We start from the raw sequence: 14,079 nt of genomic DNA, 5'->3' as shown, positions 1-14,079 counted from the left end.
TTCGCCAGCAATAGCACTCAGAAAAGCTCACAGCTCAGCCAGAAACACTGACGCCCACCAAGCTGCCAGTGACAGGGTACTTGACTGTTTTGACAAAAGTGCTGGGTTCAATCCTCAAGACGATAATACATATTTATACCCACAGAGAGAGATATACCAGACCCATTCCTTCCCATCCCTTTTCTCTGATTCTCTTCCTGTTTCCTCGTGGGTCTGAGGAACCCAACCCAAGGCCATGCACACGTTAGGCAGGTGTTCAAACACTAAGCTGTATCCTGAGCCCTGGCTTCATATTTTTGAATTCTGAAGAGTCCCAATAATCATGATTAGGAAATAATGTAGTTCTCCCAAATATGGAGGCCCCTTTGGTCTTTTCTGCAAAAATCACCATAGAGTCTGTGTAAGTGTCAAGTTTCTAGTGCATCAATATTTGTAAGACAAAGAAAACAACATTTAAACATGGACATGAATGGGGAAAAAAACCTCAAATATAGTGTCTCACACAAACCCCAAACCGAAGAAAAATCAGTGTAAAAGTCCACCTCAGACCGCGTGAGAGAAAGCATGAGAGAGAGAGTGTGGGGGGGGCTTTTTATTTCCTGGATTGGAGTCATCTTTCTCCTCCGCACTCTTGGTTTTCAAGCACACACATCTCAGCCAGAAATGCTGATATCCACCAAGCTGCCTGAAGCCGTTAGATGGGGCTCATGTAAGGTGCACACTCTCTGTGGGTTTCGATATGTTTAACTGAGACACCCTGGTGGACCAGCCTCACTCTAGCTTAACCTTAAAAGCTACAAGTTACAAGGTCAAAATAAGTTCATTTCTGTTTCCGGTAAAACTTGGATTTAACCAGGTCTTGACCCGTCTTCTGGAATCTGACGTGTTCCACACCCTTTACCTCCACCCTGATGAGATGTTCTGCCAAATAATGTTGAGGTTTTCAGCTAAGTTCTTATGTGACCAAAGTTCCTTTGGGAATCCTCCAACCCTTGAAAACCCTCTAGTCTTTTTTTTTGGGGGGGGGTGTTAAATAAGCCCTGCTTTTTCCTATCTTCAATGCCATTTCCTCGAACCGTGCTTCAAGGAGGTAGCCTTGACTGGTAGAAATTAAAGCTTGCTTAACTTGACCAAAGAATTTGAGTAATGGTCTTCACTCTTGTCTGGTGGATTAGCAATTGGGGGCCTCAACAAGATCAAGACCCCCCCCCAACCCAAATTCCGAGCTGGACCTTCACTCTGGGCTGCAGATGAGAATGCTGCCTCCGGAGGTGGCCTGCGTCTCGCAGATGTTCCAAGGCGCTGACGCATGCTTCCAAGTTGGCAGCTTGTTGGAACGAACTTTTTAGCTATACAAAAGAAAACGAACACATCCAGGTTGGTAGTCGGTAACATTATAAATAACACATATGTCAATATGTTGACAACCGGAGTCATGCTGGGTGCAAATGTAACACATACCTAAAAACGAGTAAAGTTTATTTAAAATTTTGCATACTTAATAGAGTGCTCTCAAAACCTTTCAGAGATCTGTGGAATATGGCATGCAAAATGTTTAATGGAAAAAGCTTTGTATGAAAAACAGAAATGCCAGATCCTAGCTGCAACCTTAAGGTCTCCAAAGAAGACAGTTGGGGACATACGTATATTGTGATGATGTTAACCACTTCCCCAAAGCCTTGCCTGTGGCCAAGGCCTTGCACAAACTGTGGTCACTATTGGGTTGACTGCTCTGCTCTGCCTAAGTCAAGGTAGGTCAATTTTCCCAAGTTCCCCAAACACAGGAAAACCTCTCAGACTTTCCAGGTCTGGCTGCCAAAGACATGTGCTCTCCTACTGCAGCATAAGCTGTGGTGTGGTTCTGTGTGATAGTCGAAGACTGACATCAGCCTCTAATAAAAACACCCCTGGAGCCTAGGTAACTGTCCAAGTAACAGTAAGTCTCTGTCGTTTTAATTGATATAAGAGGCCGTTAGGATTCTACTCCCTGCTATGGGTTAGCCTTCTTAGATTTCCGATGATGTTGACAGCGAGATGGTCTTCGTTTGACAACAGCTGCCCGATGCCTCATTTTATATATGAAGCGAGCCTTTCTAGAGCCATTGGGTCTTCTGCTGAGAAAGACCAACTCAATAGACAGGCTGGCCTTACTAACAGGCTTCGTGGTAAAGGATAAACAGGTTTCAGAGGTAACTTTTTAACTATTCCTTTATTTAATGGGACTTGCGGTGATCAACCACCTGTGTATCCTGTTAGATGGTTGGAGTAAAAAAGGCTTTAAATTTGTGTGAATTCTGACGGTCTAAGAAAACTATTCTAGAGTAATAAAAGTCATACAAAGTCCTGAGGATATGAAAACTTAGACTATGAAGTTCTAAAAATGACTTAAGATGTAAATGTATCACTCTGAGCTGTTGTTACACAAAGATTTCGAAGGTTCAGAGTTTTGTTTTGTTTTGTCTTTTAGATTTGATTATTTATTTTTTAATTTTTTATTAGATATATTTCTTTGCTTACATTTCAAACGTTATTCCCCTTCCCGGTTTCCTGTCCGTAAACCCCCTCTCCCCTCCCCTCCCCCATACGGGTATTCCCCCCCATACATCCCCCTTACTGCCCCCCATTCCCCTGCACTGGGGGTCCAACCTTGGCAGGATCAAGGGCTTCCCCTTCCCCTGGTGCCCCAACAAGGCTATTTCCTGCTACATGTGCAGTTGGGGCCCTGGGAGAGTCCATGTATAATCTTTCGGTAGTGGTTTAGTTCCTGGAAGCTCTGGTTGGTTGGCATTGTTGTTCTTATGGGGTTGCAAGCCCCTTCAGTTCTTTCACTCCTTCCTCTAATTCCCACAAATGGGGTCCTGTTCTCAGTTTAGTAGTTTACTGCTAGCATTGACCTCTGTATTGGACATGCTCTGGATGTGTCTCTCAGGAGAGATCTATATCCGGTCCCTTTCAGCATGCATTTTTTTTTTCTTTTCTTTTTTTCGGAGCTGGGGACCAAACCCAGGGCCTTGCGCTTGCTAGGCAAGCGCTCTACCACTGAGCTAAATCCCCAACCCCTCAGCATGCATTTTTTTTAGCTTCATCAATCTTATCTAATTTGGGTGGCTGTATATATATATATATGGGCCACATGTGGGGCAGGCTCTGAATGGCCATTCCTTGAGTTGCTGTTCTAAACTTTGCTTCCATATCCCCTCCTATGGATATTTTCCCCCCTTTTAAGTGAGAGCATCCACATTTTGGTCATCTTTCTTGAGCTTCCTGTGGTCTGTGGATTGCATCTTGGGTAATTCGAGCTTTTTGGCGATTATCCACTTATCAGTGAGTGCATACCAAGTGTGTTTTTCTGTGATTGGGTTACCTCACTCAGGATGATATTTTCTAGTTCATTCCATTTGCCTAAGAATTAGGTTCAGAGTTTTAACATTGATGAGTGGAATTCTGATGCTCTGGCTACTATTATCGGTCACAACCTCAAAATTTTAATCACCTTTGATTGTCTCCTAAATATAGATTTGAAGGTGCTTCTCATAATGCTAAAAGCAGTGAGTGTGTGTGTGTGTGTGTGTGTGTGTGTGTGTGTGTGTATCCAGTCCTCTGGGTATGGAAAAAAATGTTCACACTTTTTAACCCAAAATTAAAACTTTTGTTATGACTCAAAACCAGGAGTCTACTCCAGCTATTTATAGATACGTGTTAGCTGCTTTTTCTACAACACGGATTTCAGTAAATGCAAACCATGGTGATGCTAATGTAACTAAAACTTTTATCTTTTTGTGAATGATTCACACAAACTTCAGTGAATCCCCAACTTGATCCACCTGTCGCAGAGCAAATGCTCTCCACGTAGTGTTCCTGCGTGCTGCCTGTTCTGAAAGGGAACTCCCCAAATGTAAGATGTTTCTCTAGGCTCCTTACTTTATTTTCTATCCCTAATCCATGTCTGTGTTTGCAGAGTCCCACTGAGCTGGTAAACAGCATCCAGAAGTCAGCTGTGACCTACAAACTGACCCAAAGGTGAGCTACATGGGAACTCCCGGTAGTCCTACAAACCCGGAAAGCCCTGATTGCTGATGAAGAACGTGAACCATTCCAGCTGAGGTGGCTGCTCCATTTCCTCGGCTGGCACAGTGAGTCCGATGCTTCTGATGAATACCCCATTGCCCTAAGCCCTTTCTGGGCTTTGATCCAGCCTTCCTGGGCCCTGATGATGGAGTCCTCATTTCAGCAGGAAGTACTTAAGAGAATACATTGCCCCTTATCCTCAACAGAGGCTAGAATGTTCCATTCAAATGAAACTCCTTGTCAAGGGGAACGAAATGACTATATGTATTGCCTGTTGGCACAGCAGGCTCCCTCACTGTTAAAAGAGGTACCTGTTGAAACCAAATAGAGCAAGGTCTATCAACAGCTAGATGTGTTAGCTAAAATACTTCTACAATATGAGCAGGCACTGACCTGCTCTATGCAAAGAACAAGGAGGATGACTTGAAGAAACATTTATTCTGTGCTATCCAATCAGACTGCATTAAAGAGACCCTAGCCATGATACAAACTTTGTCTCTTGCCAAATAGAAAGTGCTGAGCATTGGGGATTGGTCTGGATATCCAAATGCTAAATACTGGTCCCCAAGATCTGGCTGCAGTCCCAGTGGGCAAATTCTCATGCACACCAAATAATGTTGTATAAACTCTGCTCACCAAGCTTCTCTGAGTCGTTAAATAAAAATGGCTGCAGCCAACTACTTGGGGGAATAGAGGTAGGCAGTGTTTCCATTACCCGGCTGGAGGTCGTAGGTAGGGACCGTGGGAGAGAAGGGCGAGGAGGAAGAAAAGGAAGATGAGAAGAGGAGGCTGCTGTGAGTGGAGATTGACCATGAGCAAGTGGCCAGGAGAGGAGCATCCTGAGGACAGGCTGATGGAGCAGAAAAGCATCCTGGGGGAGACAAACAGCAGGTAACTTGGGAATTAGCCAGTCAAGTGTATATAAAAACAGATTAGGAATAATCACCCCGTAATATAGTACTCAGTCCCGATTACTGGGGGGTGTGACACATCACATTAATAACTATAATTAATTAATTATAATTAATTAATAGCTAATAACTATTTTCAACAACAGCTGAGTCACTTGCTGTCTGCTGGCATTGTCAGACCATACAACGGATATAAACGGTTGTTCCCTATTAAGGACTTGAAAGGGACACATAAGACATGAAAGGATGATGGGCCAGTCTGACTCCATTTTAAGAGTGAAAGCCACCTTGTTACAAAGTCATTCCTATTTTCTGTAAAACTTGGATTTAACCAGGTCTTAACCTATCTTCTGGAGTTTGACATGTTCCACACCCTATACCCTAACCTCTGCCCTGATGAGACGTTCTGCCAAATAATTTTGAGATGTTCAGCCAAGTCCCTATGTAACCAAAATTCCTCTGGAAATCCTCCAACCCTTAAAACCCCTCTATTTAGTCTTGCAGATTTGGGGGTGCTATATAAGCCCCACCTTTTCCTATGTCCAGTGCTAATTCTTTAAACCCCACTTTAGGGAAATAGCCCTGTCTGACAGAAAATAAAGCTTGCCTAATTTGACCAAAGAATCTGGGTAATGTAATGTTGTTTGATGGAATTAACAATTCACGTTCGTTTTTAAAGACAGTTACTGTTGTGTTTATAAAAAGATCAAGAGAGATGGAATGTGTTCTGTGGAGGTGTGGTCAGGTGTGGGGTAAGGGGGTGCCTCCGAAGGACACAAGACAGTATAGTATAGAATAGAGTTTATTCAGGGTATGGGGAAGAGTTATGGGGTAGTAGAAGAAAGAGAAAAGGCAGAGGAGGGAGAGAGAGAGAGAGAGAGGAAAGAGGCTGATCATGAGCACATGGAGAGAGGTGGGAAGGGAATGGAGAGAGAGAGGGTAAGTGAGTCAGGCACACCTGGCTGTTGCCAGGTAACTGTGGGGGCGGAGCTTAGACAAAGTGTTAACAGTTACTGCAACAGTCAGTGCAAGAGTGATGGGGGGGGGTTTGTACTTGGAGTGGGAGGGGACTCTGAGGAGAAGGCCTGATCTGCAAGGCCAAGTAGAGGGCAGAGGTGAAGCCACAGAGAGTCACAGAGGCTTGGGGATGTTATGAAGCAGGAAGTAGAGGAGTGGTGTCAGTTTCTTTGGGACATGGTTGCTAAGGAGGCGGACTTGAGAAACACAGCAGCGTTGTTCTCGTTGTTCTCGTTAGCGTTCTATTACTGTGGTAAACACCATGGTCAAGAGCCATTTGGGGGAGAACTGGTTTGTTTGGCTTTCACTTCCTCATCACAAGCCATCAATGATGGAAGTCAGGGAAGGAACCTGAAGGCAGGAACTGAAACAGAAACTATGGCTGATAATTGGCTTGCTCCCCCCGTGGTTTTCTTAAGTACAGAAGGAGAACAAGCCAACTACCCAGGGGTGGTACCACCCTCAGTGAGCTGTGGCCTCCCCATATCAATCATTAATCAGGAAAATGCCGTGTGTTGCCTACAGGCCAATCCTATGAAAACATTATCTCAGTCAATGTTCCTCTTTCAGACGACCCTAAGCTTGTGTCAATTTAACAAGCTAACCAACACAGGTGCGTAGCCTCTGATGAGGAGAAGTCTGGTGGCCAGTCTTGGGAGGAAGCGAAGTCTTGAAGGAACTGGGAAAGACTATACCTCCAAAGAGAGATCAGTGTGGCTTGGTGACCCCAGGCAAGTAGCCTGAGAAGCTCTGACCCTTTTGTTGAGTTAATGAGGGGAGAGAATTTGAAGGAGGTAAAAGCTTCCACAGACATGGGAGACACATGGTTGCCACAGATGAACTAGCTGTGGTAACAGACCACTCGAACACAAACTTGCTTCTCTTGAGCCATCGTGTCAGTTAATGAGGAGGCTCTGCTCCACATAGACATTCAGGCTCCACGTTTCTTCCACAAGCATGTCTGTCACCTTCAGAACCTAGAGTTCCTGGGGGACCCTCTCCATCTGGGTGAGTAGTGGGAGAGAACATGGGGGGTTGATCTGCAGGCCAGGCCTGGAGCTGGCAAACTTCACTTCTTGTAGAACACAGTATGTGGCCAGCTCTGGTTGCACAAGAATTTAGAAGATGTAGGCTAATATAAGACTTTTTTTTTTTTTTTTTTTTAGGACACTAAACAAGCTGACTGTGGTGGACCAGCCCTGTAATCCCAGCACTCTGGAGGCAGAGGCAAGAAGGTCTCTGTGAGTTCTAGGGCAGTCTGGGCTCATCAAAAGACTGTCTTAAAATAAGCAAAAAGAAAAGAAAACCTAAGAGAAGTGTTGTCATAACTATTGATAACACTCACGTGTGTCATGTGTGTTGGCTACTTCATAAGTGTATTCATAACTTGAGTTATAATTTCTACACATGGGTCTTCAAATTTTTAATTTTTCTTAGTTACTGCTTTAAATTCTCCTCTTAAAGGGCTGGAGAGATGGCTCAGCAGTTAAGAGAACTGACTGCTCTTCCTAGAGGTCCTGAGTTCAATTCCCAGCTACCACCTGGTGGCTCACAACCATCTGTAATGGGATCTGATGCCCTTTTCTGGTGTGTCTGAAGATAGCAACAGGGTACTCACATACATGAAATAAATGAATGAATTTTTTTAAAAAAAAGTTTTAAAAATATCTCCCCTTAAAAAGATTTAAATTGAACCTTCGAGACTCAATTTCTAGCAACCAATTTATGTTTTTTTTTTCTTTTTTTTTTTTTCCGGAGTTGGGTACCGAACCCAGGGCTTTGTGCTTACTAGGCAAGCGCTCTACCACTGAGCTAAATCCCCAACCCCTCTAGCAACCAATTTAAGGATGATATATGCTTGCTATTCAAAGTAAGAATCAAATAATAATTTCAGGGTATATGTTCCAAAACTTTAAAAAATGACTTTAGGAATGTTTGGGGGTTAACAGAAGTCAGGATGTCCTTGACTCTGGCTTTATCTCTTGCCACTAAGAGGGTTGTGACCCAGCAGACAGGACATTATGGGGAAACAGCGCCACCTGGCGGGAAGTCGGCTGAGGCTGGTGGTGAAATCTGGTCCTTGGAGAAATCTGCTTTACCTTTAGGGCAGAAAGAGCCTTTAGGTGGCAGAACTTTGTGGGTAGAGCATCCTTACCTTCTGACTCTGCCACCTCTAGGTGCCCCCACATGTCCAGAAGTTGAGAAGCTCTCTAAATTCTGTCACAGAAGCTTCATCATCACCAGGATCGATGACATCATTGGCCATGATTGACTTCCCTCTTAGCCCCGGTTCCCCTGAAAACCAGCCCTCATCATGATGTTACCTCAGAGCTTTCCAAGGGGCTCCTACCACTTAGGAAATGTAGGTGTTCCTGTCAGCTGTTCCCCATTCAGACAACTACAAATGTCTTAGGAGATCAAAGTCAGGAGTCCAGAGTGAAAAACTCCAAACTGAACAAAGTACTTCCCTGGCAATCCATGTCTACAAGGGATTACAGCCCACATTGGGGATTCTGTCTCAAGAACTTGATATGGAGACCAAATATGTATTTTTATTGAATCATAGCGTCATAAAAGTGATCATAAAAGGGAGAGATGGAGAGAGGGGAGGGAGAGAATATACAGGGTCAAGAGTGAGAAGCAGGGGAAGGAGGGAGGCACGGAGGGAGGGGGGAGGGAGGGAGAGAAAGAGAATGTGCAGGGCAAGAGTGTGGAGCAGGGGAAAGAAAGGGGAGGGAGAATGAGGAAAGCGGCAGAAACAGGCAGAGAAGCACCTGAACTGAGTACCAGCTTTGCACAGCAGAGCGCCTGCTTCCTAATAAGCCCTAAGAATAAGAACAACACCTAAAGTGGTAACAGCGTCAGAAAGCAGGGCCATTACTGTCACTGTGCTGTGACTTTTGTGCCACCTATGTGAGACAAAGCAAGTGAGCTAATATTTGAGACTCCAACTCTACTGTTCGGGGGTGGGGTTCTCTGTATGGGAGAGAGATAAAGACACAAGATGAAGGTGTTAACTCTATCTGTAATCCTGAATTTCTTTCTATGAATTACTTGATTACTGTGGGGGTCACCGTTGACGCAGTCTTCACATAGGAATCAGGTGACAGCTTTGGGGCATTGATTCTTTCTGTTTACCTTTATAGGGGTTCTAGGGGTTAAACTCGAGCCCTCAGGCTTCGCCTCCTGAGCCGTCTCAATGGCCCTCATTCTAGTTTTCTATTGAAAGTGTCGGCATGTTTCCGGTTTCCATCTGCATTGGGAGCTGACCCTGTGCCACAGCTCTCTGTACCCAGATCCCACTGGTAGAGAGCTGGTCTCTCAGGGGTGCTGACGCACAGGCTTACCGGAGGGTCAAGCCACTGTCAGAGACAGCAAGACCAGCTAACACCAGAGATAACCAGATGGTGAGAGGCAAGCACAAGAAACTGAGCAGCAGAAACCAAGGTCACTTGGCATCCTCAGAGCCCAGTTCTCCCACCACAGCAAGTCCTGGATACCCCCAACACATCGACAAAACAAGATTATGATTTAAAATCATACCTCATAATGATGTTAGAGGAATTTAAGAAGGACATAAATAACTCCCTTAAAGAAATACAGGACAACACAGGGAAACAGGTAGAAGCCCTTAAAGAGGAAACACAAAAATCCCTGAAAGAATTACAGGAAAACACAACCAAACAGGTGAAGGAATTGAACAAAACCATCCAGGATCTGAAAATGGAAATAGAAACAATAAAGAAATCACAAAGGGAGACAACCTTGGAGATAGAAAAATAGGAAAGAGATCAGGAGTCATAGATGCAACCATCACCAACAGAATACAAGAGATAGACCAGAGAATCTCAGGGGTAGATGACACCATAGAGAACATTGACACAACAGTCAAAGATAATGTAAAACACAAAAAGCTCCTAGCCCAAAACATCCAGGAAATCCAGGACACAATGAGAAGATCAAACCTAAGGATAACAGGTATAGAGGAGAGCAAAGATTCCCAACTTAAAGGGCCAGTAAATATGCTCAACAAAATTATAGAAGGAAATTTTCCAACCTAAAGAAAGAGATGCCCATAAACATACAAGAAGCCTACAGGACTCCAAATAGATTGGACCAGAAAAGAAACTCCTCTTGTCACATAACAGTTAAAACACCAAGTGCACAAAACAAAGAAAGAATATTAAAAGCAGTAAGGGAAAATAGTCAAGTGACATATAAAGGCAGACCTACTAGAATTATACCAGACTTTACCAGAATTACACCAGTCTCAGCAGAGACTATGAAAGCTAGATCAGCAGATGTCATACAGACTCTAAGAGAACGCAAATGCCAGCCCAGGCTACTGTATCCAGCAAAACTCTCAATTACCATAGATGGAGAAACCAAGATATTTCATGACAAAACCAAATTTATCTTTCCACAAGTCCAGCCCTACAAAGGATAATAGACAGAAAACTCCAACACAAGGAGGGAAACTATACCCTAGAAAAAGCAAGAAAATAATCTTTCAACTAACCCAAAAGAAGATAGCCACACAAATGTAATTCCACCTTTAGCAATAAAAGTAATAGGAAAGAACAATCATTGGTCCCCAATTCCTCTCAACATCAATGGACTCAATTCCCCAATAAAAAGTCATAGACTAACAGACTGGATATGTAAACAGGACCCAGTGTTTTGCCACATACAGAAACGTACCTCAGTGACAAAGACAGACACTTTCTCAGAATAAAAGGCTGGGGGAAGATTTCCAAGCAAATGATCCCAAGAAACAAGCTGGAGTAGCCATTCTAATATCAAATAAAATCAACTTTCAACCAAAAGTTATCAAAAAAATAGGGCAGGATGCTCTAAAAAATGCAAGAGCACCCACATGCATAAAAGAAACTTTACTAAAGCTCAATGCACACCATCAGACTGAGTGTGGGTAATCCAATGGAGGACTTAGAGAAAGGACACTAGGAGCTGAAGGGGTTTGCAACCCCATAAGAAAAACAACAATATCAACCAACCAGACCGCCAGAGCTCCCAGGGACTAAACCACCAACCAAAGAGTACACAGGGATGGACCTATGGCTCCATCCACATATGTAGCAGAGGATATCCTTATCGGGTTATCAATGGGAGGAGAAGCCCTTGGTTCTGTCAAGGCTTAATGCCCCAGTGTAGGGGAATGTCAGGGCATGGAGGTGGGAGGGAGTGAGTGGGTAGGTGAGGGAGCATCCTCATAGAAGCAGGAGGGAAGGGGATAGTAGGCTTCTGGAGGGGAAAAAGGGAAAGAGGATAACATTTAAAATGTAAATTAAAAAAATCCAATAAAAGAAAAAAATGTCTGTACAAACAATTAGTCAATGGCTGGTTGTAATCCTATAATCCTAGTACTAGAGATGTGGAGGCAGCAGGGTCAGGAGTTCACAGTTATCTTAACATATAAAGGAAGTTTAAGGTTAGCTGGGTCTATATGAGATGCCATCTTAAAAAATAAAGAATTGAAGAATTCTTGCCTCCACCCACTAAAAAGGCCTAGAGTCAGTGACTAACCCGATAGCAGTGAGGCCCCATAGAATCCAGATTGTGGTCCTCATAGTTTCATTTCTGTTGCTGTGATAAAATATACTGACAAAAGCAGCTTTAGGAGGAAAAAGATTTATTCCTCTTACAATTCCAGGTTACAGTTCACTGTTGCAGAGAAGCAAAGGTCACACATCCAGTGTCAAAGACACAGAGAGAATAAATAAATGCAAGCTTCTTGTGCTCTGCCACCTCTCTTTATTCATCTAGTCCAGGATCCCCTACCTAGGGAATGGTGCCACCCACAGTGGGCTGGGTTTCATTACATCAGTTAACAATGAAGACCATCATTCATTCCTCTTCCACTGGCATGCCCACAGCCAGCCTGATCTAGACAACCCCCGGCTGAGACTGAGGTGATTTTTGGCTGTACCAAATTGATGATTGTTGCAGGATATTTGATCACACTGTGAACTCTGAGATTGTGTTTACTGAAAAAAAAAAATACCCGTTTCTAGTTATGATGTGGCTCAGCCTTAGCACACACTTTAATCCCTCTGGCTGGAGCACGGACATGTCCTTAGCACACGCCTCTAATCCCAAACAATGAAGATAAAGTTAGTTTGTAGACAGAAGCACCCATGCTTGAAAGTGATGTCTAACTGAGTGGCAGACAAAGTGAATCAGAGAAAGACTTGACAGGATAGGCTATGCCCAACTCTCACAAGATGAGAGAGAAAAGGGAAGCTATTTGAGGGGCAGTGCAGAGAGAACAGAGGCAGTTTTACCAGGAGGGTTTCGCAGAGACTGGTTGAAAAGAAGAACAAGCTAGACACAGGTGAAGACAGAATGGGCCAGAGAAGGAGAAGGAGCCGGAAGATTGGAACAGATTGCTAGGGTTAGTTCCAGGCCAAGCAGAGCAAAATGTCAGAGACCAAGAGAGAAGTCAGATCGAATCAGTCATCTTGGAGAAGAGTTTGAGCCGAACAGCTAGCTGAGTTGACCAGACAGAGTTCAGAAAGAGCTAGAAAGGACGTACTTTTTCAGAAGTAAGTCTCAGAGGCCGAAAACATTCTAGGCCTAGATAAGATTGTATGGAGACTAGAAGCTTCCAGGACTAAGCCTAGGTTATCAGACAGAGGTAGTAAGGCTCCAAGATGACAACACCAGAATAAAATATACTTTTACAGATGATCACATGCACTGTGGTGTTCTTGAAATACTTTTTTATTTTAAATTTGGGGACAGGTCCTCCCTACATATCTCAGGCTGGCCTTCAAAGCAATCTTCCTGCTGACTTTCAACTATTGGGATCGCAGGCCTCTGCTATGACAAGTGATAGTGCTAATTATCACCTTGTTCAACTCTAGAATTGCCTAGGGATGGGCTTTGGAACCTGTCTGTGGAAGATCATCCCAATTACATTTATAGAACTAAATAAACATAAAGAAAACATAGGGAGAGGGAGTTGAGTACCAGAAAACATGGACTGTCTCTCTCTGCTTCTCGACTATGGTTGTGATGTAACACTCAAGCCCCTGGAGCCATGGCTTCCCACCAGGATGCACTGTGAGTCAAATACATCATCTCATTTTAAAGCCACTTTTGTCTGAGTATTTTACCACAGGCATGGGCGAAGAAACTCAGACACAAGCCTGGCATTAAAATACTGATGTTCACTAAAACTGCAAGCAGCATTCCCTGAAATGGACTGAGACAAGTCTAAATAAGAAGTGAACAAGCCAGGCCCTAGACATCTTGTCATGCCATATGGCAAGGAAGATGGTAGGCTAACATCGACTGAGAGGACTCGGTAACTAACCAGGGGTCAAAGACTGAGTGGTTCCCATGGCAACAAACGCAACAGCTACAGATCCAGGGTGGTGGTGCCTTTAATCCTGGCATTGGAGAGACAGAGGCAGGCAGACTGTATGAGTTTGCCGCCAGCAAATTTATGTATGGTCAAGTTAAGCTGTTTCAAATGTAAATGTATCAAATGTAAATGCATCAATCTATTTAATGCATCGAGCCTATTTAAATACATTGAATCTTAAATGTATCAAATCCATTGACCTTGTTCTTTTATAGCTACATAAAACGTTAAAAGATACTAATGGCAACTAGAGTTCCAATAAAACAAACACCACCAACCAACAACCAACAAAACGGTTTATAAATGAGAGAACAAGGCACTCCTGCTTTTTATTCTGAGATGGCGATTCTCAATGGTGTGTCATCCTCTCCAGCGGTGGGATCACGGGCGTTCAGCACAGCCTGCTTCTTCACCTTTTTTTTTTTTTTTGTCACTTAGAAATTACTTATTATTAAAATTACTTACTATTAATACGCACATTAATGTGTATGTGTGTGTGCAATGTGTGGGCATATGTGTGATCTCAGAGGACAACTCTGTGTCTCCTTGCTCCCTTGGATGGGCTCCAGGGAATGAACTTGGATCATCTGGTTTGAACAGCAGCTGCCTTAACCACTGAGCCACCTCACACACGCCCATCTCCTGCTTTTCTGAGCAAGCTGTGTCTCACAGAAGTGAGGACAGAGCATTCATCTC

The sequence above is a fragment of the Rattus rattus genome, chromosome 4, assembly GCF_011064425.1.
Source record: "Rattus rattus isolate New Zealand chromosome 4, Rrattus_CSIRO_v1, whole genome shotgun sequence".
Classification (NCBI taxonomy): Eukaryota; Metazoa; Chordata; class Mammalia; order Rodentia; family Muridae; genus Rattus; species Rattus rattus.
Note: the sequence above shows the minus strand (reverse complement) of the source record.